The sequence below is a fragment of the Atractosteus spatula genome, chromosome 2, assembly GCF_055471065.1.
Source record: "Atractosteus spatula isolate fAtrSpa1 chromosome 2, fAtrSpa1.hap1, whole genome shotgun sequence".
Taxonomy (NCBI): Eukaryota; Metazoa; Chordata; class Actinopteri; order Semionotiformes; family Lepisosteidae; genus Atractosteus; species Atractosteus spatula.
In genome coordinates this window covers 10,726,750-10,750,679 of record NC_142707.1, presented here as the reverse complement: position 1 = coordinate 10,750,679, position 23,930 = coordinate 10,726,750, and positions in this window count along the sequence as shown.

Sequence of the window (23,930 nt, the reverse complement as noted above, 5' to 3'; positions counted from 1 at the left end):
AGAAAGAATTGACAAAGATTGCATTTTGTATTATTTCCATTTGACAAATCTGTTGTGCAAAAAATACAGATTATTTACAAGCAGCATTTACATATCACATTGCATTTGCTTTAAACTTTTAAAGTTAAGGCAGAATGTTTAAATCAGTGCATTAAATAGTTGTCAGAAAATTAAAAAAAATCTTCTGATATTTTTGATGTTTGATGTTACTTGGTGACTCAGTTCTGTTTCTTATGACTTATTCTGTGTCCCCATAATTTAATGAGGAAACTCTGTATAGTAAATAGGTGCAAGGATCACACAACAGAAGCAGGGTTCTTGAACTGGTGTCCTGTCCAGAGTCCAGTCTTGCTCCCTATTTTTCCAGAATAGGCTACTGATTGCCATAATTCTTGCCAGGAATACTTAGCTGTTTTAATATTGGATAGACATTAATTTAACTCGTCAAACATCTATTTAATTGATTGTAAGTAATTAAGTAACACTTTAAGACCTCACTATCATCTTTTCAGTGGTTGCTACAGAAACTTATTGGCACTAATGAATGATATTGAAATTGTGAAGGGAAGGTAAGAGATCACTCCAGGAAATCAACCTGTGTTTCCCATAGTTGCTTGACATAGACAACTATTGCTGACAGTTGACATTGTTACCCTCATTTACACTGGAGACAAATCAGGCTAAATAGCTGTGCTTCACTGCCTGCCAGATATCTATGTTATTAAGCCCTGGAAGCTTAATCTTCAGAAATAAAAAAATCAGCTGTGTAAGTATCTCAATTAACCAGTAAATGATGTTCACCTTCTGTTTTTTTTGTGATGCGCATCTGTTGGCAAATATTACCCTTGTAGTTGTACATTACAAAACTTTGATTTACAAGATACAGTAGTTGCTAAATAAGTAATATCATTAAAATGGAGTCTTGCCTCATGGCACAGATGCACATTTTATTCCAGTGACAGAGATGTGCTGCACTGGAGGCTTGGGGATAAGGTAGTATATTTTATTGCATTATCTTTAGGATTACCTCTTTTCTTCTGCTGAAAGGCCGTTTTTTCTAATTGATGGTAAAGATTTTGTTTTAGATTGTTCTAAATTTAATGTACTGGTTTTGAAACTTTACTGTAAAGTAGTATGTACTGTATTGAGATTAAATCCAGGTCCTTATTTACTTTAGTTAAAATGTTTTTAATTTCTTTATTTCATGTCATGTTTTTTTTTTTCATTTTCAGAGGCAACCTTGTTCTGTTTCAAACTCACAGGCATTTCACAACATACCATTCAACATACCATTCACAGGCATTTCATTCAACATAGCAATGGCTTTATTCAATTATAAAGCTGTTTAGCCTTTAAAATTTAAATGAAAAATTCCTTAAAAAGGCAGTTAGCTGTTGTTGCATCCTCCCTTTGTCACAGTTTAGCAAAGCTTCTTTCATTGTACTCTGGGTATAGAATATTTTTACCATTATTAAACAATTATTTTAAATGTCAATATTGTATACTATGTTCCAGTTTGTTGAAAGGAAAGTTTCAGGTTCAGCATTTCTTGGTCATGGCCATATGCACATATATCAATTGGTAAACTGCAGGACTAAAATGTGAGTTTAAACACATTTTCTGTTTGGCTCTGGAATTAGTAATCAGCATAACCTGTACACGTAAGGGATTAATGGGGAGAAAACGCTCAGTGGTGGAGATTTTAGGTGAAAAAATACCCATTTTATAATGAGCAGAGTTTTAGGGTTTTTGAATTGGTCAAAGTCTAACAATTATATCATGATGGTTATCCTGGAAGGTCTGCCATTGTACAGCTTCTGAGGTCTGATGTGATGAGACTAGAAGATGGTTATGTTGTTGTTCAAGGGATATTACTTAGTCATTTTCTGACTGTTCAAGGGTTTTAGTTTAAATAAAACCTATTAATAAGATGGGAACTCCTTTAGTTCTTTGTCAGGCATGCTACAGTACGCATTCTCTTTAGTAGGTAAGAAATATCTCATTTTTTCTAAAAAATGAAAAAACAAGAGAACAATCATTTGCTTAGTAGCTAATAATAGATTTTTATAGTGGTCATATATTTTAGATTATTAAATAGTTATATTATTAATAGTAATTTTTGTTTCTTTAATTACATATAAAGAAAACAGATCACCTACAGTATTCTTCCAATACGTTCATTTCCAAATGAACTGATTTCATTTAAGTTCATAGACATGTGTAAACATATTTCCTGGCCAGCTAAGACCCTTTTCTCTAAACCTTTCGATTCCATAGAATATATCAATTAAAATAATGAACAAGCTTATGCAAACTGCTCTGTCAGTTTTGCATTTTTTTTTGCAAATGAGGAGCAATGTGGACAGTGATAAAGTAGAGATAGAAATGATCTTTTTCAAATTATAGGATTAAATGAAGTTATATCCTTGAATAAAATAATACATTTCATGCAAAGTTTTTAAAAGATGCAGATCTTTTTCCTGTTTTATTTTCAGATGGGCTTTGTCACATTATTGTTATTAAAACGCATTGCACTTTCAGCAATGCACTGTGATTTATATGCTCAGTAATAATGCCTGGAATTTCATTTCTTATTAGTTATTACCCATCATCAAATCTGCATCTGCAGCATATTGGGTTGTTCTGTTGGAGATGGTGCTCTGCATTAAAAATGTGATGCTTTTCAAACAGGTTTTCCAAAGATGGCTCCATATGGTGGGCAGTGTTGCAGCCTGTTCTGGACACAGGGCAGAGAGACTGTACTAATGTCTGACAAATGCCTAGTGTCGCAGGTTAACACTGACTGCGTTTATCTTGCAACACCCCCCTCTGTTAATGTGAAACATTTCTGGAACTCCTTTGCTCTTTTACAGCTTTGCTTGGCTGATTCAAATATTTTTATTCCCTCACTGAGAGTGTGATATCACACTATAGGGCATAACTAGAGTAGTGCTCATTAAACCAACTCAGCCAAGCTACAGAGACATCAGTGTCAAAGTGACTCAGAAACAGGTGTATCACACAGCAAATCAAATGTGAATTGGTAAGATTATTTTTGTGCATATTTAACATTTTATCTGTAAAAATTGCTTTCATTGGGTTCTGAAGGTCAGGAAAATATGTATATTTATACATTAACACTACTAGATTTCAAGCACATCTCGAGATATTTACAATGTCCGTATAATGTTTAAAAAGGCTGCTAAAATGTTCTGAATCTTTTGAAGCTAATTTTCTATTATAAAGTTCTGCATGCTAACAACATCAGTTAGCAAATCATTGCATCCAGATTCAAGTTTCCAGGGTCTCAGGAAGTTCTAAGGAGAAACTGAATAATTCCATTATTTTTCAGGATGATTTTGATACAAGGGCTCATAGTTAGATAAAGAGATTATAGGAAATATAAGAAATGCTTATTGTGTGAGTATTTGTATATACATAAACATATCTTTCCAGTCCTCTATACCTAAAGTATAAGGCACACAAAGGTATATGGTAAATATGTCTACTTCAAGCATTATACTAGACTTGGATTTTTTCATGTTTAAAAATAAATGAATAAATCAGCTTGACAATTGAACAGTATTGCAAACCTATGCAAAAAGCAAGAAAAGCCCGTGATGGAGAAATGAGTCCCTTTCATCAGAACACATAAAGAAAATATTAAACTGTAATAGAGTGCAAATAGCAACACTCATATTGTCTACTGAGTTTCCATCTCATTTCATCTGACTGGGAATTTCTGCTGAGTCTTCAGAGCTTGATTAATATACACAAGAAGAGGCACTTTTAAACTCTGTCTATTTGACTGACACTGCAATCTCTCAGTTCACATTTTTAATAATTAAATTCAGTTCTGAGTTATGTTGTCTCTCATGAATTGCAAAAGCTAAAGAGATGCTTCTTAAAGGTCTGCTTTTGAATATCTAGAATGGCTAAGTTTGCAAGATGACTCATGTCATGTATCGAAAGTTAAAATAGTGACCGTAAAATCAAAATACATTTCCGCTTCACACCACAGGAATAATAACTAAATATCTGGTGTAGATGTTCTGATTTCCAATATTCATCACATTTGAATGTTGGATCTCAAGAATTAGGAGTAGTGTTGAGGTTTTGGGACTGCACAAGCTACAGTGGTGTGAAAAAGTGTTTGCCCCCTTCCTGATTTCTTATTTTTTTGCATGTTTGTCACACTGAAATGTTTCAGATCATCAAACAAATTGAAATATTAGACAAAGATAACACAAGTAAACACAAAATGCAGTTTTTAAATGAAGGTTTTTATTATTAAGGGAAAAAAAAATCCAAACCTACATGGCCCTGTGTGAAAAAGTGATTGCCCCCCCTGTTAAAACATAAATCAACTGTGGTTTATCACATCTTTGGAAAGCTGAGTTCAATTTCTCTAGCCACACCCAGGCCTGATTACTGCCACACCTGTTCTCAATCAAGAAATCACTTAAATAGGACCTGCCTGACAAAGTGAAGTAGACCAAAAAATCCTCAAAAGCTAGACATCATGCTGCGATCCAAACAAATTCAGGAACAAATGAGAAACGGAGTAATTGAGATTTATCAGTCTGGAAAAGGTTAGAAAGCCATTTCTAAAGCTTTGGGACTCCAGTGAACCACAGTGAGAGCCATTATCCACAAATGGCGAAAACATGGAACAGTGGTGAACCTTCCCAGGAGTGGCCGGCCGACCAAAATTACCCCAAGAGCGCAGCGACGACTCATCCAAGAGGTCAGAAAAAACACCACAACAACATCCAAAGAACTGCAGGCTTCACTTGCCTCAGTTAAGGTCAGTGTTCATGACTCCACCATAAGAAAGAGACTGGGCAAAAATGGCCTGCATGGCAGAGTTCCAAGACGAAAACCACTGGTGAGCAAAAAGAACATAAAGGCTCGTCTCAGTTTTGCCAGAAAACATCTTGATGATCCCCAAGACTTTTGGGAAAATACTCTGTGGACTGACGAGACAAAAGCTGAACTTTTTGGAAGGTGTGTGTCCCATTACATCTGGCGTAAAAGTAACCCAGCATTTCAGAAAAGGAACATCATACCAACAGTAAAATATGGTGGTGGTAGTGTGATGGTCTGGGGCTGTTTTGCTGCTTCAGAACCTGGAAGACTTGCTGTGGTAAATGGAACCATGAATTCTGCTTTCTACCAAAAAATCCTGAAGGAGAATGTCCGGCCATCTGTTTGTGACCTCAAGCTGAAGCGCACTTGGGTTCTGCAGCAGGACAACGATCCAAAACACACCAGCAAGTCCACCTCTGAATGGCTTAAGAAAAACAAAATGAAGACTTTGGAGTGGCCTAGTCAAAGTCCTGACCTGAATCGGATTGAGATGTTGTGGCATGACCTTAAAAAAGCGGTTAAGGCTCGAAAACCCTCCAATGTGGCTGAATTACAACAATTCTGCAAAGATGAGTGGGCCGAAATTCCTCCACAGCGCTGTAAAAAACTCATTGCCAGTTATCGCAAACGCTTGATTTCAGTTGTTGCTGCTAAGGGTGGCCCAACCAGTTATTAGGTTTAGGGGGCAATCACTTTTTCACACAGGGCCATGTAGGTTTGGATTTTTTTTTCCCTTAATAATAAAAACCTTCATTTAAAAACTGCATTTTGTGTTTACTTGTGTTATCTTTGTCTAATATTTCAATTTGTTTGATGATCTGAAACATTTCAGTGTGAAAAACATGCAAAAAAATAAGAAATCAGGAAGGGGGCAAAAACTTTTTCACACCACTGTATGTGTATCAGAAATTATAGAATGTGCATAATATTGTACATGCATTTGTATTGTTTGCATCTTTATTATCCATGTCAACTCCTCTTTTTCCCACTTTGATTACTCTTACATAAAAAACATAAGAAAGTTTGCAAAGGAGAGGAGGCCATTCAGCCTATCTCATTTGGTAGTGAGATTTGATCCAAAGATCTCCTCCAGCTGTTTCTTGAAAAAAAACAGTGGTATCAGCTTCATCTTCTTGACTCAAACTTTTTGTTTAAGGATGTAGCTCCTGTTCTCGGTTTTAAATGCACTTCCCCTTAGTTTCAGTTCAAATAAGAACAGTAAAGGCCATTTGTCCCACCCTACTCATTTGATGGTTATAGCTTAATGATCTCAAAATTACATCTTGAAAAGATCCCACAGATCCATTTTTAACCAATATCCATTTTAACCAATTCTAGATACCCACAATCCTCTGCATTTTGTGTGGGTAAATTCTGAATTCTTCTTGTTTGTTACATCTTGAAGTAGTAAATGTTGGTAGGAAATCGGAAAGTTTCAGATTTTTTGCTGCTGTTGGGAGTAGTGGTACATATGTCCAACGTTTATTTCACCAGCTTTTCTACTCATAAAATGGACTTTCATAATGTGGAAGATGAATATGAATTGAACTACTTAACTATTTAATCTGTCCAACTAAGCAGGGCTGCCCCAAAACTGTGGCTTGTGACATCGAAAATAACAATTACAGAATACAGTAAATACAATTTTGATGATTGCAGGTGACCAAAAAAGACATCGAGGGCATGGGATCGCCTTTCAAACTCGTCTTCCAAATACACGCTCTTTTCAGTTTGAGAAGCACTTTAGCCGACATTGTCGGCCAAAATGTTTAAGCATCATTTTGGGTCACTTCCATTTGACTTCACTGAACACTGGAAATGTAGAAGCCTTGGCTACTGTGCTACAGGAACAAGGAATACACTTATTAATATTAATAATACACTTAACAATGTAGGGTTGCATAGCTATCAATACATATTTCTGCTTAAAAATAATATACAAAATAATCTTGCTATAATCAGAGGGATAATAAGATGGGTGCTGTGACAATACAACCTTAAATTATTTTAAAATACTTTTTTTTTGCTTACATTGCCTATAACTCGTTAGTTAACCTTTATAACTTATTTGCTTAAAATATGATTAGAGCAAAGCTAGACATTTTAAGAAACCTGTGGATATTTATACCCACTTAGGCTTGTCTGAAATATCAGAAAACTACACTTTGACAAGTGTGCAGTATTTTTAAAAAGCAGAAAAAATTGATTGTTCTTCCATTCCCTTTTATTATTAAAGTGAAGGTGCTTTCCTGAGGAGCTTTGTAGTGAAATTCAAATAGCTCTCCCTAGTCTCTTGTGCTAATATACCCGGCCTGCCTTCACACGAAATTTATCATAGATGATTTTTTCTGGATAGAAAGGTCTAGTTAACAAGATTGAATGTCTGGGAATATAGGCTGCCAGTGACCTCTGTCTAGTCTGAAATAAATAGCTACCATGCAAGTGCTAAAACTGCAGGGCGAAGGCAGCATTTCCCATCTATGATGATATTTACCAAGGGAAAATGGAATTACCAACCACTGCACATCACACAAAGCTCCTGGAAGGTAGAAGAAATTAAAAATTGAACTGTAGGAGCAATTAGATAGGCATGGAGCAGAGGAAGAGAAGAATACTTCTGGTTGCATATACCTTTGTAAAACACACAAAATAACATTTACTTAATTAGAGGCCTGTGCTGCTTGTTTGCTGTATGATCCAAGGAAATCAAGAAGATATTTATGAAGAATCACTTAACTCCAGTCCTCTCATTCTAATTTCTTTGCTTATCTTGACTTATTTGTTTGAATTAGTTTTGATCATATTCTTTGCAGGAACAAAGTTCCTGTATACTGTACATGTGTATGGGAATCTTTTCCTTTACGCATCTCAGTTAATGTCTTATAGTCCGTGAATTCTGTTTTTTGTTCTTGCTTGAACTCTTTCAAGTGTGCTTCATAAATGGTGACAAAAAACAGAGCACAGATTTTTAAAAGCACATTAAATACTTGTGAATTACTGCTCTTGGACTGAATTCTTATTGAGCACTTAACTATAATTATATGTTGTTCAAACCTGAAATTGCTGTATATAACACAGGAACTAAGAGTGAAACCTAAAACACAGGCAAGAAATCGTGAGCCTGTATACTGCACTAGTGTGTGTCGTATCAAATAACCAAACTCATGGGCTTTGAAGAAAAGTAAACAGGAACAAACCAAGGCTGTACTGTGCTGGTTCTGACTAATAATACTGATAATGTTGCTTTATTAGCCCTATACAATTTCTTGCATTAGGAATTCGTCTTTTCGCATACCCCAGCTTGCTCTCCATGAGACACACAGACAGGGAGAGAAGCTTGGGGTCAGAGCGCAGGGTCAGCCATTGTACGGCACCCCTGGAGCAGTTGGGGTGAAGGGCCTTGCTCAGGGGCCCAACAGAGTAGGATTCCTCTGCCAGCTGCAGGATTTGAACCAGCAACCTTCCAGCCACAGGCACAGATCCTTAGCCACAGAGTCACCACTCCGCACAGTACTGTGCTTTGAAGAAATGATTGGATAATCAATAGATAAGGAGGAGAAGAAACAAGTGCATTTTTACTCTTCTTTCTTTGTGGCACAGGGCATGTTTCTTTGAATATTCATGAGAAGATCCTAAGGCTCTGCATATGGCATATGGTTTCAAACAAAGGAAAACAACACTTTGTAAGAAGTAAAGTAATTCCTGATTTTGTTGGCTTGTTTTTACTGTATGTAAGAAGAATAATATACTAATCAATGTGTGCTCCAAAAGAAAAATTGACAGCTTTTCCAGTTTTAAATGCTGTCATAGATTCTAAATCAAGGTTTTGTTGATTTGTTTTGATTTTCATCTGTGTAAACTCAGCTTATGCTTATCAACTGTATAGTTTCCATTCAATTTTAGACCAATCTGCTTAATATTAAACTGTGCAATGTTTGTTACTATTATCTGAGAATTTATCATTTAACTTTACATACAATGTAATTGTATTTTTAATGGTGAGTCACTTAATTTGGCAAATACTGAAAGTAAGAATAACAGTGGATCATTATAGAAACCAGTGATGACGATGTAGCTGCACAAAGTTCAGAAACTGATATCTGATCACAGCCACCTAAGTGATCCTCTTATATTAATTTTATTGTTCCTACACTACTCTGTGTTGCAATTGAATATATCTTATAGTCAAAAATTAAAAAAAAAATGTTATTATTCAAAAGAAAGGGACACATCCCAAGATGTACATCTTAAGACAGAGATAAATTCCAAATGTGTTGGACAAAGTTCAGCACATCTGTTCTGAATTTCCTTCCTTTGCTGAGAGCCATCAGTCTATCATAGCTGAATTTTCTAATAACCAACTCTTCACTATTTCATGTACGTGAAGCATTAAAGTTTTCGGAGGAAAAGAGGTTAATATATTCCTTCAGTCATCAGTCATTACCCACCATGTAACTGGGTTATTCGTTAAAAAAATAAGACATTCAGCTCTAGCTGTTGAAGAAAGTATCATCTGAATCCCTTGAGCTTGCAGTTGAATCGGCAGCCCAGCTTTAGTGTTTAAGAAAATGGAGTGCTGAGTGAGTTGTAAAATACCATCTGATTTAAGAAATGCTTTATTGTAAAAGAGATCTTGCACTGTTCACAGGCATTTATCATTAAACAAATAGTTCCCATTTTTATATGTGTAGGATATAGTACAATTAAGGAGTTGTTTTAAGGATATTGATATTACTCTGCTTACTACTTTTAGATGGAACGCACTGCTCTAAATGGACTGTGATCATTTTTTCACAATTTTAAAAAACAAAACTGAAATCAATGCTGTGGCATTCTGCTAAATGGCACTAAGAAGTCCTTGTTCTGCAGGGGCCCAATAACTTAAATCGCAGACACCTGTTCCATTGATGAGGAGAGGTCTGTAACGCAGGACTTGTTTGGGGTTAGTGGTGATTGAAATGATCAATCTTAATCATGTGCATACTGTATAATCATAATAATTATACCCATGCATTCCATAAATAGCTAATTGTTTCACAATAACTCCTGTAATGCACAGGGAGCTTATTCCACCTCTGGACCTACTCACTATTGAACCTTACAATATGCTGAAAGCTATAGCCAGGAGAAGAAAGCATCTCTCACTGATGTCACCACCAGTGTGCATGCACCCGGGAGGTTGTTGGAGTCACTGTTTCTCAGTGAAGAAACTCATCCCTACCCTAGATAAGGTGTTTTGCAATCCTGGTCACAATGAAGTACTGTAACAGACTGTCCAGTTCTTTTAAGAACTGTCGATTTAAACAAACAGCTCAGTCATTTGGTTCAATAACCCTATTTAATTGTGAGTCTAGTTGGAAAGGTTCCAGAAAATGCAGGTGGTTTATAGGACTTGGAATGGAAAGCATAGTCCTGTTTCCTGGAAGCACAAACAAGTATATGCTACTCTAAAGACTGAAAGCCATCAAGCTTGTTATGCAAACTGCTTTTCATAAAAGGTTCTCATTACCTGTGGTAAAAGGGGTGTTGTTTCAGCAGAATACAATACATTTATTTCTCACAATATTACGTTTCTCCCTGTGCTATGAATTTGGAATGGAGAGTTGATTAATTGGAACATTACACCAGACTTGGAGGTGACCTGCGCACCAGCTTATACATTTCGGGGCCTGATCAACAGATCCTACCTGTCAGCTCTACATGTCCAGGGTAATGTTCACTTATTTACACATTTTTGGAGAGCCACAAAATTAATCCATTTGGGAAAAAATGTAGGGTGTATTATGTATTATATACTATTTATATGATGTATACTCTAAGTTAACACTACCAATGCTTTATTTTCTTAGCTGATGACTGCAATGAAAAAGGCTATTCTGCGTAGCTGGACAGAGCCTACTATTTATTTTTCCTGTCTTTGGTTAAGGTATCTACATTATATTTTGCATCTTGAAAGGTCCACAGCTTGGCTGTACTCAGCCTTTATCCCCACATTGGCAGTTTGGGACACTTGTCTAAGTACTGTCTGTTTCTTATTTTTTTTGCTTTTTCTTTCTTTTATGTTTTTTGACTATAAGGCTGTGATGTACATTGTGTATCTGGAAGACATGTATGTGCTCTATTTGCTTTTGTGTTTTCTCAACTTAGGGTCTGTGTTTTAAATAAATAAAAATATTGCTTAAAACGGCTCTTCAGTTTCAGATATGCAGACAGTTTAAATATTTTTCTGTAGGACTTGCAGTGTATTATCTCTTTGTAGTGCATCAATAAGTTGTATTCAGTTAAGTACCTGGCCTGGATTTGTTAACAAGGTAAGAAATTGGTTGGAAGTTTACAACAGTGAATGCTTATTAATGATGGTGGACAGACAGGTAAAGGGGTATCGAGCCAGACCACAGCGAAGAAAAGGAATAGCACACTTTCTCTTGTGTAGAGAGAGGGGAGTGAAAGTCCGAAGTGTGAGAAAGATACATGTGAAGAAGATAAGCATCATAGAGTTAGATGAGAGAACTCTGTACAGAATGACATCTGGAGACAAATGAAGGACAAGAGAGTGCTTCACCCTATGAGGAACTGACAGGGAGTCTTCAGAGAAAATACACATCCCGAGTTCCATGTGGAGAGAGGAGATGGCACGTGAGAGAAGGCATACTCTGCACATACAGAAGAATGATCGGGAGACGGTGTCCAAAATAGAGGAGGGCAGGGTCTAGTCTAGATGAAAGGCTTGCTGCATGAGGAGCTGTGGTTATTAGAAAGGGTAAAAAAAATAAGTCACTAGCTTCAAATACAAAAAGAATGTAGGTGGATCAGGTGACCCAGGGCTCCAATAGGAAAGTGCTGACCTTACAGTCCTCCAGGAAGATTTTAGTAAAGGGCAAAGGCATTGTCACAGTTAGCCACCAGACATGAGAGGCCCAATTCCTGACATTTAGTCCTAGGGTGATAGCAAAAAAGATTAATGTCCAACAGGAATAATTCAGTCTAAGTTTTTTTCACTCTGTTCTTCATTGCTAGAGGTGACTGATAAGGCAATAAGCAAATGTCGAATTCAGTTCATGCAAAGTTATTTTTTCTTTTCCATAATCATCCCATTGGCACAAGTTGTGTTTCATGTGTTTGTCTCTTACTGAAGCTTATTGTGCCATTGTGCTCATTGATAGGGGGATCGGTAATAATACAGTATACTCGTATACATCATATTGGTGCCATATTCAATCCCAGGACCCTTTCTTCCTCCAACAAGGGAGAATAGATGTTAAGACATTGCACATGTGGTGTCTAAATATGAAGTTGCCAGCAGTAATATTAAGTGATTGTGTACAGTATGTAGAGAGTCAAGTATGTATTGGCTAAAACATTTGATTTATAGCCTTGATGTATTTTAATCATTCTGAAGTTATTTGAAGGGAAACTATTCCCAACAGAACATTTTAAATTGATGTTAAGTATTGTTCTGGGTCTAATTCCTTGCTTGTGTGAATGTATGCATGTTTTATACCAAGAATAATGTACAGTGTGAAGTTAATGTAAATATTGAACCTAACTTTTGCACTAAAGAGGAGCCATTATTTCAAAATAATATTAATGTGGAAGCAACTGTCAAGGGAAGAATGATTTCTTATGAAAATCAGAAAAACACAAGATTCTATGTGATTATATTATGTAAGCAATAGTATAAGATGAGCTGGGCTTTTACCTTTTGAAAAAGCATTAAATATACATTGTGGTGTAATTTAAAAAATGCCCAACTCATATATAATAAATACCTTACATTATTAATTAAAAGAGAATTCTGTTCATTTTCACTTATTCTTGGAAGAATCATTGATCTATATTGATTTCATACATTTTAAGTGCATGTTGGTTAGTGAAATGAAAAGGAAGAAATTGCAAAATCAGGATTTGCAGAGAACGTGCATATACAGGAAATTTCTTTGTTAGAGCATAGTTCTTTTTTTTTGTTCTTGATGTTTTGTGACCCTACACTTGACAAATTGAGGCTTAATTTAACTTTGAACAGGGACTGATACCATACTTCTGTATCATGATTAAACATTTTATTACATGTTGACACGTAATTCTATGTTAGGTTTAAGTATTTCATTAGAGCTGAAGAGGGTTGTCTTGTTCTTAGTAAAGATCTGTCATCTGGAGTAAGTACTGAAGCAAAAAAGAGTTATGTGCTTATCTGTTTAATATATTGTATATATGTGGTCATTATGATTAAAAGTGGCACACAACAGGTATTTATTATAGTACTCTTATGTACATCAATGCAGCATATTTGTCATAATATTCAGAATGCTAGTTTTAAATTGCGTGCTTGACAGATAGTTGTTACTTATATCTGGATTGCTTTTCGGAAATGGCTTGTCATACTAGTTTTGCTATCAAATTTATTTGTGTCTAATGATTCCAGGTTACATAGAGGCTGATACTTTAGTTATACCTGGAGAAGTATGGTATTGTAGTGTTTGTGGTGAACATGATGGATATTTAGTTTAATAATGCATGATGTAGGATGATATATAAAAGGTAGTACACATTTATAATTTACTTATACAGTGCATTTTATGGTTAGATCCTCAACCTAGCAGTTTTGTTTATGTTCTAGATTAGCCATTTCAATTTTGTTTTTAATTGATCTCTAAAAAGAATAAACATGCATTTTACATCCTTAAGTCCTTCTTGTATCCATTCACACCATAAATGTTGGACCTCTCTGGTTTAACAAAGATGATGGCAGTATTAATGTTACATGGACCTATGAGGCAGGCTTCATTACATGACATGCAGTGGAAACACTTCCTTTATGTAAGGGCTGTGATCTCTAAACTGTAACATTTTTCTGATTATAGTAGGTAGAGTGATCTGCCTCTTTGTATGTCTTTTGTTTCTCTTTTAATTCCAATAAATTTTTCCCTTTAGGTGAACCTAACACTGAACTAGCTGCAATAACTTAATGTGATTGTTAGACATTAAATCTATTTAGTTAGATATATTTTTCTATAATTACTGGGTTCTGTAAGAGACTTTTGTTATGCTCTTATTTAATGCGCTACATTAGAAATTCTCCAATCCATGGATGCTAGCTCTATCTTGACTGACTCTTGGAAGAGTTGTCAGTGACTTCTGGATATTATCTCTTTGTTTCTTTAAAGTGTAGTTGGTAGGAAACGAGATATTATCCTTAAGCCCACACTTTCAATTTAAAAGTGGTCTGTTTGTTTTCTTACCTAAAGTGACTTGAAATGTATTAGGCCTACTGCAGATTTATATTTTCAGAAAATAGAAGCATTACATGTAATCTACCTTTTGCATAAACATACTGTAACACCATATTAGACAACAGATGCACATTAGTATCCCTGTTTTAAAAAAGGATAAAATTCCTTACACTTATATAGAGCTTTTCAGGACTCTTCATTCAAAGTGTTTTACAGCAATGGGAACTCCTCTCGATCACCACCAGTGTGTAGCCCCACCCGGATGATATGATAGCAGACGAAGTACGCCAGTGTGCTCACCATCAAACATCAGGCATCAGTGGGGAGGAGAACAGAGTAATTAGAAAATTAATAGTGGGCATTGTTAGCAGGCCAAGGTTGGTAAAGGCCAGGGGTAACACCCCCTAATCTGCCCTGGAATTTTTAATGACTACAGAGAGTCAGGACCTCGGTTTTACATTTCATCAAAAGGACAGCACCTTTTTTTACAGTAAAGTGTTCCCATCAAGTCGTCTGTAGGCATTAGGACCCACACTGACCACAGGGTGGGCATTCCCTAACCTACTGTAAGCAACCTTAGCTTTCTCAGTAGGTCTCTCATCCAGAAACTGGCCAAGATCACACCTGCTTAGCCTCAGTACATTGCCACTTGTGAGTGGCAGGGTCATCACCCATGGCAAAGCAATGACATTTTTACGACTAAAAGTATTTATAAAATAACAAACTTAACAAATAACAAATTTATAAAATAACTCATAATAGATGAGTTCTCTACACCATTGACATGATACTGTCATTCTCACATTGATGTGGGCTTCAACAAATCAATGCTGTTTAAACATTATTATACATATCTTATTAGGTAACATCTGTTTACCATTTCCATAAATTGTATGTAATGTATTGCAGTCTTTTTATTTTTTCTGTTCTAAGTGATTTTGGCAGTGTGGTAAGCAATGAGATGCAATAATCCTGATAAAAAACAAGAAAAAACACATCTATGCACACACAGCATCAGTCATAGTATGGCTAAATTTCTAAAATGAAAAAAAGTTTTGTTAAACTTTATTTGGTTAAAGGTGAGCTCAGAATAATAAAATATGGACAATTTTCAAAGCAATTTTTATATGAAATATATATATCAAATCCAGTGTTGGATTTGAAATAGCATTGATATTTTAACTTGACATCCTGCAATACTTTTCTATTTCATTAGCTGCCTCCTATTTTTTCCCTTCTTATTGCAATGCCACATATGTTTGTCACAGTCTAAGAATGTACTTGTCTCTCAGCTTCAGATTCATTTATGATATATTGCATGAGCTAGCAGTAAGCACCACTGCCGAGAGAAAATGAAATATAGAGCATCAGGGCCATCTGTATCTTGTAAATAAAGTGCCCTGCAAATCAATATTATTTCAAAGTGCTAATTCTGCAGAGGTAATTACCTCGATTCGTACTTGGACTGGTGGATAATTAGCTCTGATCCATTCCTATTCTATATTAAGAAGACGTTTGGCGGTATAACAGGGGGATAAAATTGGTCATGCCGTTCTTTACACCTCATTGTTTTTGTTAATGGAATCTACTATTTCAAGTAACAATTAGCAAAGCCTACTCTCGTTCAATCATGACAATGTTCTGATTATTACAGAGTCGGCACAGAAGTGCAGTTCTCAGCAAAAGTATATTTTGGTGCTGATTGAGCATAGTTCTTTTTTTTTTGTTCTTGATGTTTTGTGAAAAGGATATAACTAGGATATTGATGTTGCAGACCACTTCCATATAATCTTTCAGCACTTGATAAAACTTTCGCGGTAATGACCTGCATCATTGATTCCTCAAGCTTGTGCTAAAACTCAGGCCAACTTGCCTATTGGATTTAATTCTTCACTGTTGAAGTTAGTCACAGGCACACAGTGCAGTACTAGGGCTGGTGTACACCACTCCTATTATAACCCCTGACACCCAGCAATTCTGTTATCTGTGCTGGAGTAATTGCTGAAGAAAGGGAATCGATATTTAAAATAAATATCAATGATTTGACTATGAATAAAAATTAGGACAACATAAAATCAAATCTCAAGTTAGGCTTGAGCTAAGTAACCTGAATTCCCCAGGTGAACTCACGAGAAAAGCAGTGAGCCATCTGAGGAAGTGGTGAAAGTGCTACATTGATGCTGCACAGCACTGATGGATTGATGGGAAGGACATTCTGCTCTGCTGTACATAGACCAAAGTGCTAGTGACCATAGGAAGTAATGGAACACATACTCTGCCAAATATGTCAGGAGGACATTCTATCCTTAAACATGAATATACCTGTTACGTCACGAAATCTTTCAATATTTATGTTTTAACTTTGACAGTGTTGGTTTAGGGAGTATACCACTGATGTGTTCTAACAGCCACACTCCACTGAACTTAAAGCTGGATAAATAACTACCACCCTGGCCAGGGCCTAAAATGTTTCATAACTTTGACCCACCCTTAAAGTAGAGTACTCTATATAGAATTGCAACTTAACTAGGCTGCCCTGTTACTTTTTTGTGTATATGCATAGAGAAATATAAATTTCAAGCTTAAAAATATTCATGTTGTGCCGAACTATGTTCTCCCTTATGCTGTGTACACTGACTTTGTGATTGAGGATGCACATGTTGGATGTGACAGAATAAACCGTTGTGTTACATTACCTGCCTTGGACTATCTTTCTGTGCAGCCCTGTCTGTTCCTGAGAGATGTCACCAGATGATTCTGAAGCTGGAACCCTAGTGAACTGTGGTGAAGCAGAATATGGAGATGCTGTGTAATTACAGCCTCGCATCTTTGCAAAATGCATGGTACCACTGACAAGCCAATCAATCAGAGTGCTGTTAAATTGCCATGTATGCATACTAACCTAGCTGTGACGGGTTATTGGCCTTCATCTCCCAGATTGGATGTTACCACATGAACTGAAACTGACCTGTTTTAAATCACAAATATGATCATTTTTTATATGTAAATAAAATGGTGCTGTGTTTAGATTGTTGGAGATAAAAGCCTATGAAACACTTTATCTATAAACACTTTAAAAATGGTATGAGGATTCCGGAATTCAAAGGATTTTTACTCTCAACAGAAAAAACCTTCAATGACGTTACTTAAAATAATTCTTATGCCAGTGGACTTGCTGAAGGAGGGAACAGAGTCCTGGTGATGTATTTGAATTACTATAAGTAATTTTAACAACTGTGTATAATATTTTTGTTCTGTAGCTTGTCCATGTCTTCTCATCGAAATGATGTACACCACATAGTTCTTGGTTACGTATCAGTAGTTAATTTCATCAGCAAACATTAATAGTGACAGAGTCACAAATGAGATTGTTGTAGCGAAACATTTATTGTATTTTCTAAATTAATGGAGCCTAATACATAATTTTCAATTACTGGCTCGTAAATATTCTTGGTGGAAAAAAGACCCAGAAATCTTTTGAAAGTGAGATAATTAGCTTCTCACTGTTCTTCAGCCTTTGATGTTTTTGCAGGTTATTTTCAGGTAAAACCAATTAAGATAACTGAATAAAGAATGGCTGATTTGACCTGTCCAGATTAGTTTGATGAAGTAATTAAGGTCAGAGATGAAATGACCTGAAATGGAATTTCAGACCTGCTGGATTATGACCTTCAAGAACTACAGATGTATATGTATGCATTAATGTTTCCACTTTATGAACAGACTATTTAAATGTGCAAGCCAAGTGTTCTATTGCATGTGTTATTGAAAACCCAAAAGCAGACCATACCGTAGTTATTCCCCTGAGATGCAGCTGATATGTTATATCATCAATGTTTAATGCAATAAGCCCTTTTAACTAAAAGTGTGCAGACAAATTGTCCTATTTCAGAAGTCAAATGATACTGTTCTGAACATGATACACATTGCTGTATGCAGCTCATGATGCTGCAGGTACACATCACCGGGGTAATGGAATTTCATGATCAAAGCCAACAGTGCCTCAGAGCTCATAATTCATAAAACAGGTGCTGGACACCAGCATTTAGCTTTACTTCAGACTAAGTTGATTACATATATAGAATCTAATTCCAGTATATATTTCTGTCTTATGAACCAAATTTGCATCTACTTGGGAGAACAATTTCAATTCCTTACCATGTGTTGGTGCCTGGTGAAGTGTAACATTGGAGTATACAAACATAAATGTGATTGCATAGCTCCTTGTATGTTTCCTTCAATCCGTAGATTAAACAATTGAATGACATGCAGTCCCTTGATCTCACTGCAGGAATTGATGCCATCTTATTGGTTTGTAGCAAATTTATTTTTGAATTACTTTTCTTACTAAGAGTACAATTCTCGAATCAATTTTTTTAGAAACTGGATTTAATGTCAGAAATTCTAGTATTCAGTTACTAATAATCCAATTTCTATTCACAAAGGAAGTGATTCCTCAACTTTTACTTCATTTAGAAAAAAAGCAGTTTTCTCAGAGACAAAAGTTTGTGTGCTTAGTGTTATTTAAAGGTGAAGCATGAATGATTAAGACACAATTTCTGAACGCAGATATGAATAATGGAATTACATGATTACGTATAAACCCATAACAGCATGCCTGCATAATGCATAAAGGTCATGTGAAAGTTCACTGAAAAGTTTGTTGGTTAAAATCACTAAATGTCATAAGGCATGATTATGGATTGGCCTGTTTTGGGCATAAATGCAAGCAGTCAGTAGTACAAATATCTGCCTGTAGGCGAATTCCCTAGGGTAACACAGTGAGCGAAATTAAGTAAAAGAGTTGGGAGAGGTTATTATATGTGTAAACCAGAGTTTGCTGATTTAGTATTTTCTCCATCTCTAACTCTTTTTATGCATTTCTCGTCATGTGCGATTCTGCTCTATTCTTCTCAGAGTCCAGCCCACCATGCACCTGTTCACTGGTTTTCCAACCCCAAAGCCTTCTTTGTTGAGCCCCTTATTTCTTATTTTTTTCAGGATGCTGTTTTATCTGAATTGCTAAGGCAAAAATGTATAAATTCACTTTTCCTGGTGAAGAAAATATGCAATGGAAATGAAACTGCAAGGATTACTAACAACTCCTGCAGAGCAAGTATTGTAGCTATAGTGTTTTTAGTGTAAAACCACCCCAAGTTATAGCAAATATAATGAGAATAAATAGAAACGTATTACTTACAACTGCAACAATAACCAAGGTTTCAATAAAACATTTTAGGTGGACAGGCATTTTATTTAATATATGTGACGTAGGTAAGTTTGTTATGCTAATTAACATTTGTTGTTATGTGTCTCAACAGGGCACCTGCTGTAAAAGTCACATGCCAGTAGCATGCGTGGCTGCTGTTGGAAACAATGGGGCTTATACATCTACAGCGCATGCTTTCCACCAGTTTGCAGGTGCTCTCATGTGGGATTCTATATCTCATAAAAGTTATATTGGGAATATATTTCAAGACGTATTCCTTTTGTAGAATCTGGACTAGCATGTGCCTGTACGCTGGTTTTCCAGCCCTGGATGCCACACACTGTCCCAGCTCATTCCACGGATTTTCAGTGGGGCTCAGATCTGACGAGTAGGGCATCCACAACATAACTGTCACATTCACATATTGCAAGAAAGCTGTCAGTATACAATCTACATGAGAACCAACAGTATCCCATGTTGACTTCTCAGGAAATGTCCACAGGCAGGGTAGCAAATGATGTCCTGGGATTTGAACACTGTTGCTCCTGTCATTTGCCATCAGTTACTACAAGCGGAGATCTGCAGTATCTAGACACTCTTGTCCAGACCATCACTCTTGGACCTCTGGATTATTTGGTTTGTTGTATACAACAGTTAACATATTGTTCTGTATGACCTGTTTATATCAGACATCAGGGTAGTTGTACAATACCTCGACTCACCACTAAAAGAGAACTTGGCTCCATGTGTTATATATAGTACATATATAACATACTGTATCTGTCTGTTCTATTACACGTTATATACATACAAATATAACACGTTATATTGCAAGTGTTATATGATGCTTTAATTTGCACATGCTATATACTGTATATTCAACAGACAGGTGGCACAAAAATATTTTTCTCTTGATAAATGAAGCATGTTGGTTTTTTTCTTGAGTTTTGATTTTCAACAGGTTAGATCACCTCACCTGTGCCCAATGAAATTACACTGAGATAATTAAGGGTTATTCAACAGTCAAAGTCACTCGACTGTATCATGGTCAGTCATGAACGATCAATTAATCAATATCCAGAATGTGTATAAGATATATGTGCGGAAGAGTTGGTTTCTTTTGATGTTCAGTAGAATCAAACAGCTACTGTGGTAATGAGATCATAAGATTATGACAGCCTTTACAATGCTGTCTTCACCAGATGGGGGAAAGTGTTTGCAATTGTACACTAAGATCTAACCAACTTCTGGCTGCAAACTGTGATCATTGCAAAATGGACAGCTGCTGCTGAATTCAGCACTGAAGTCAGTAACTGACAGTCATTACTCACTTAATGATATAAGTCAGTCTAAAATGAGTTATTTTTCCAGAAAGATAGGACTTGAATTGATTATCCCCTCTCTGGCAAAAAGATCCATTTGTATTTAATGATTTAATTTTGCTTTTGACCCCTACTGCCTCTGCAGTACTTAACACATTGTTATTTCAGCAGTTCATGGCTTGTGTCTCTACATAGTCAAAGAAAATTATTACCATACAAATGGGCTTCATCCCTGCAAAACAGTAGACTGTCAATAATGATATGGACTGTGATGTGTGTGTTCAAAAAAATTCTCTGGCTTAGATCTCGCACAGCTACCTCAGCAAAAGTGTGAGAATGAAAGTTTTATAATGTATCTTTCATACTCAATAATAGTTTTGCCAGCTGATACATCCTGACCATATTCCAGAGGTTGGTAAGTTGTGGATTTTACATCATAAAACTACAAACTTGGAACTCTTTTTATATTCATCCCACAGTTACAGTTCTTTTCAAGAACTGTTTTGACATTGATTTGAAATAATGTATCCCCTACTATCTGTGGGCATTATTCTTGTTTATAAAGACACTTACCCTTTGATCTAATGGTATCTGGGTAGCCAGAGGATAGGCATTTCTCATTTTCTGTTGCATTGTAATGCAAATTACATATAATAATGTTAATCCTAGAAACAGCTCTAGAAAAGTAATTAGCTAATAGTAATTGTTTCTGCAATATTAGAGAGGCAGGAAACTCCTTGTTATTTTCACATTTTAAAATGTCATATTTCTTTTTCCTATTAAGCAGTCCAAATCTCATCTATTGAATCAGTTTAGGTGTGTTTACATTATAGAGGAAACCCCCCAAAAATATATACAGGAATATAATATACACATTAAGTAATTAAATGTTTAATAAAATTTCTGAAAATGCACAGAAGGTTGTCCGCATTATGGTTAATGTCATGGGCTTGATGTCAATACCTGATTGTAACTTGGATACCCACGACTGACCAAGCACTGATGGGAAATTGAGTTTGCAGTCTTATCAGTGTGGGCATTTCTTCATTTCATGCAAAGCTTGTGGAGTGGCACCTTTGGGATGCTTGCTTACAAGGTTCATGAAAAAGTTTTCAAAAACATTTTTGTTATTTTGCCTTTCTTAAGATTTACCTCCTGCCTTTCATAATCAAGCAAATCCGCTCTGACACGGACACAATATCAACCATTGTTCAGTAAAGGAAATCAGTGAGTGTGGTATTCTGCAGAAACAGAATTGCTTTAGAATGGGAGAGAAAATGTCAACTATTAAATGGAATCCCAACATAATATTTCTAAGGTTCAGTGTTGTCATTAGCAGTCATGATTTATACTGTATATTGTAATGCTGAAATGCTTTAGAATTGCTCGATTCCCCACATTTCATTTATAATTTCAAAGTATTTTGTGTTCTTTGTACTGGGCTGGTCGCTCTTTATAACTGACCATAGAGAGACTGGTTTCACAAGCTAGGGAGCAGTCTTTGAAAGCCCTTGGTCAAATCAACTGTTCAGACAGCACATGTAGATCCCACAATCTGCTTCTTCTTTCTACAGTAACTGTATTGTTCTGCACTGCTGCTGGACCATTTCACTGCACATAATGAACATTATTTTAGTCCTATACTTCATTTTGTGTATTTATTGCTACAGATTTCATAACTTTCTTCCACATTTTCAACTGCACTGTGAGCTGAATTTCATGGGCGGTGTGGTGTGGTGGCTCTGTGGCTAAGACTCTGCGCCTGTGGCTGGAAGGTTGCCGGTTCGTATCCCGCAGCCAGCAGAGGAGTCCAACTCCGTTGGGCCCCTGAGCAAGGCCCTTAACCCCAACTGTTCCAGGGGAGCCATATAAATGGCTGACCCTGCACTCTGACCCCAAGCTTCTCTCTCTGTCTGTGTGTCTCATGGAGAGCAAGTTGGGGTATGCGAAAAGACAAATTCAAGAAATTGTATATGGCCATAAAGTGATCTTATCTTATCTGAAATTCCTAACAGATTAAAGCTACTTCTATAACTTCAGTTTTTTTCCTCGTATTTATAATGTGTTTTATTTTCTAATTGTAGCGCATGTGAGTCTCCTTTGATCAAGACATCAGGCATATGTACAGTAATTAAGAAAGGAAGAACAAAGGAGATAAAAGATTGTGCATTGCAAAGCCAAATGTTTACATCAGTAAGCATCATCATCATTGAACATCAGCTTGGCTCTCCTTAATAACACTACTTTACACAACTACGGAGCCAAAAGAGGCTTCTGAGTTTCTTTACTTCCCTGAGTTGTTCTGCTGTTGACTTCTAAACTTTGCTTTTCTCGCTACATTGCTGTGTCTGAGGTTTCTGTAGCAACAGTACCCTGTGCCTGTAATGAGAGAAATGCAGGCAACAGCTTCTTGAAGAGCCAGAGGGGTATGGGCAGGCAACAGCTGAGGCCTGTTTTAATAACCATGTAAGATGACTTAGGACAACTTATTTAGTTCGCTTGTCACTTTGTGTCTTTCTTGACAAGCCAGCTGTGCAATGTGTCACTGTTTCCTTTGCTGCCTCGGTGACTTTCACACATACAAAATGTCCTGTACAAGGGAGGACTGCTGATGTGAACCAGACATCAATGTGTGAATTCAGTCACTGAAACAAAGCACAGACGCTTACTTTTTGTGCCACCATATTCGCAATTTTCTGTTTTATTGCATTGTTATCATAATGTATTGCTTTTCAGTACTGGTCCCCACTATTGCTCCCGTGTCTTCTGGTTTTTATTCCAGCTAAACTGTTAATCAGTGGTGCTAATTGATGCCTTTAATTGATTTAATTGCTTATTTAGATTTTTGGTCACCCATTCTGCATTTGTTCCTTGATTTCAAATTTCCATACCTTTAATTAAGTGCATTATGCCAAAAAATCAACAAAATATTTATAGAATGTTTCCTCAGCTTCTTCATTAAAAGGTTCCTTATTTCTGCCTAAATATTGTTTTTAAAAAATTGGATCAATTTGAAATTATCAAAAGATATAGGGGGGAATAATGAGGTATGTGAGAGGTAAATACTCTCACAATGTGATTTTTTTTTTTGCCATTTTCAAAGGCCCAGTTGGTTACAGTTGAGCTAACACACCTATACAAGTTAAATTATGAATAAAATGAAATTGGTACAATGCTGATACCAATTACAAATTTCATCCATTCTACGTGAGCTGAAAGCATAATTAAAATAAGCCCACAAACAGAAAAGTTAAATCAATTTCCTAAAGATTTAGAACTCAGCTGGGACAAAAACCAGAA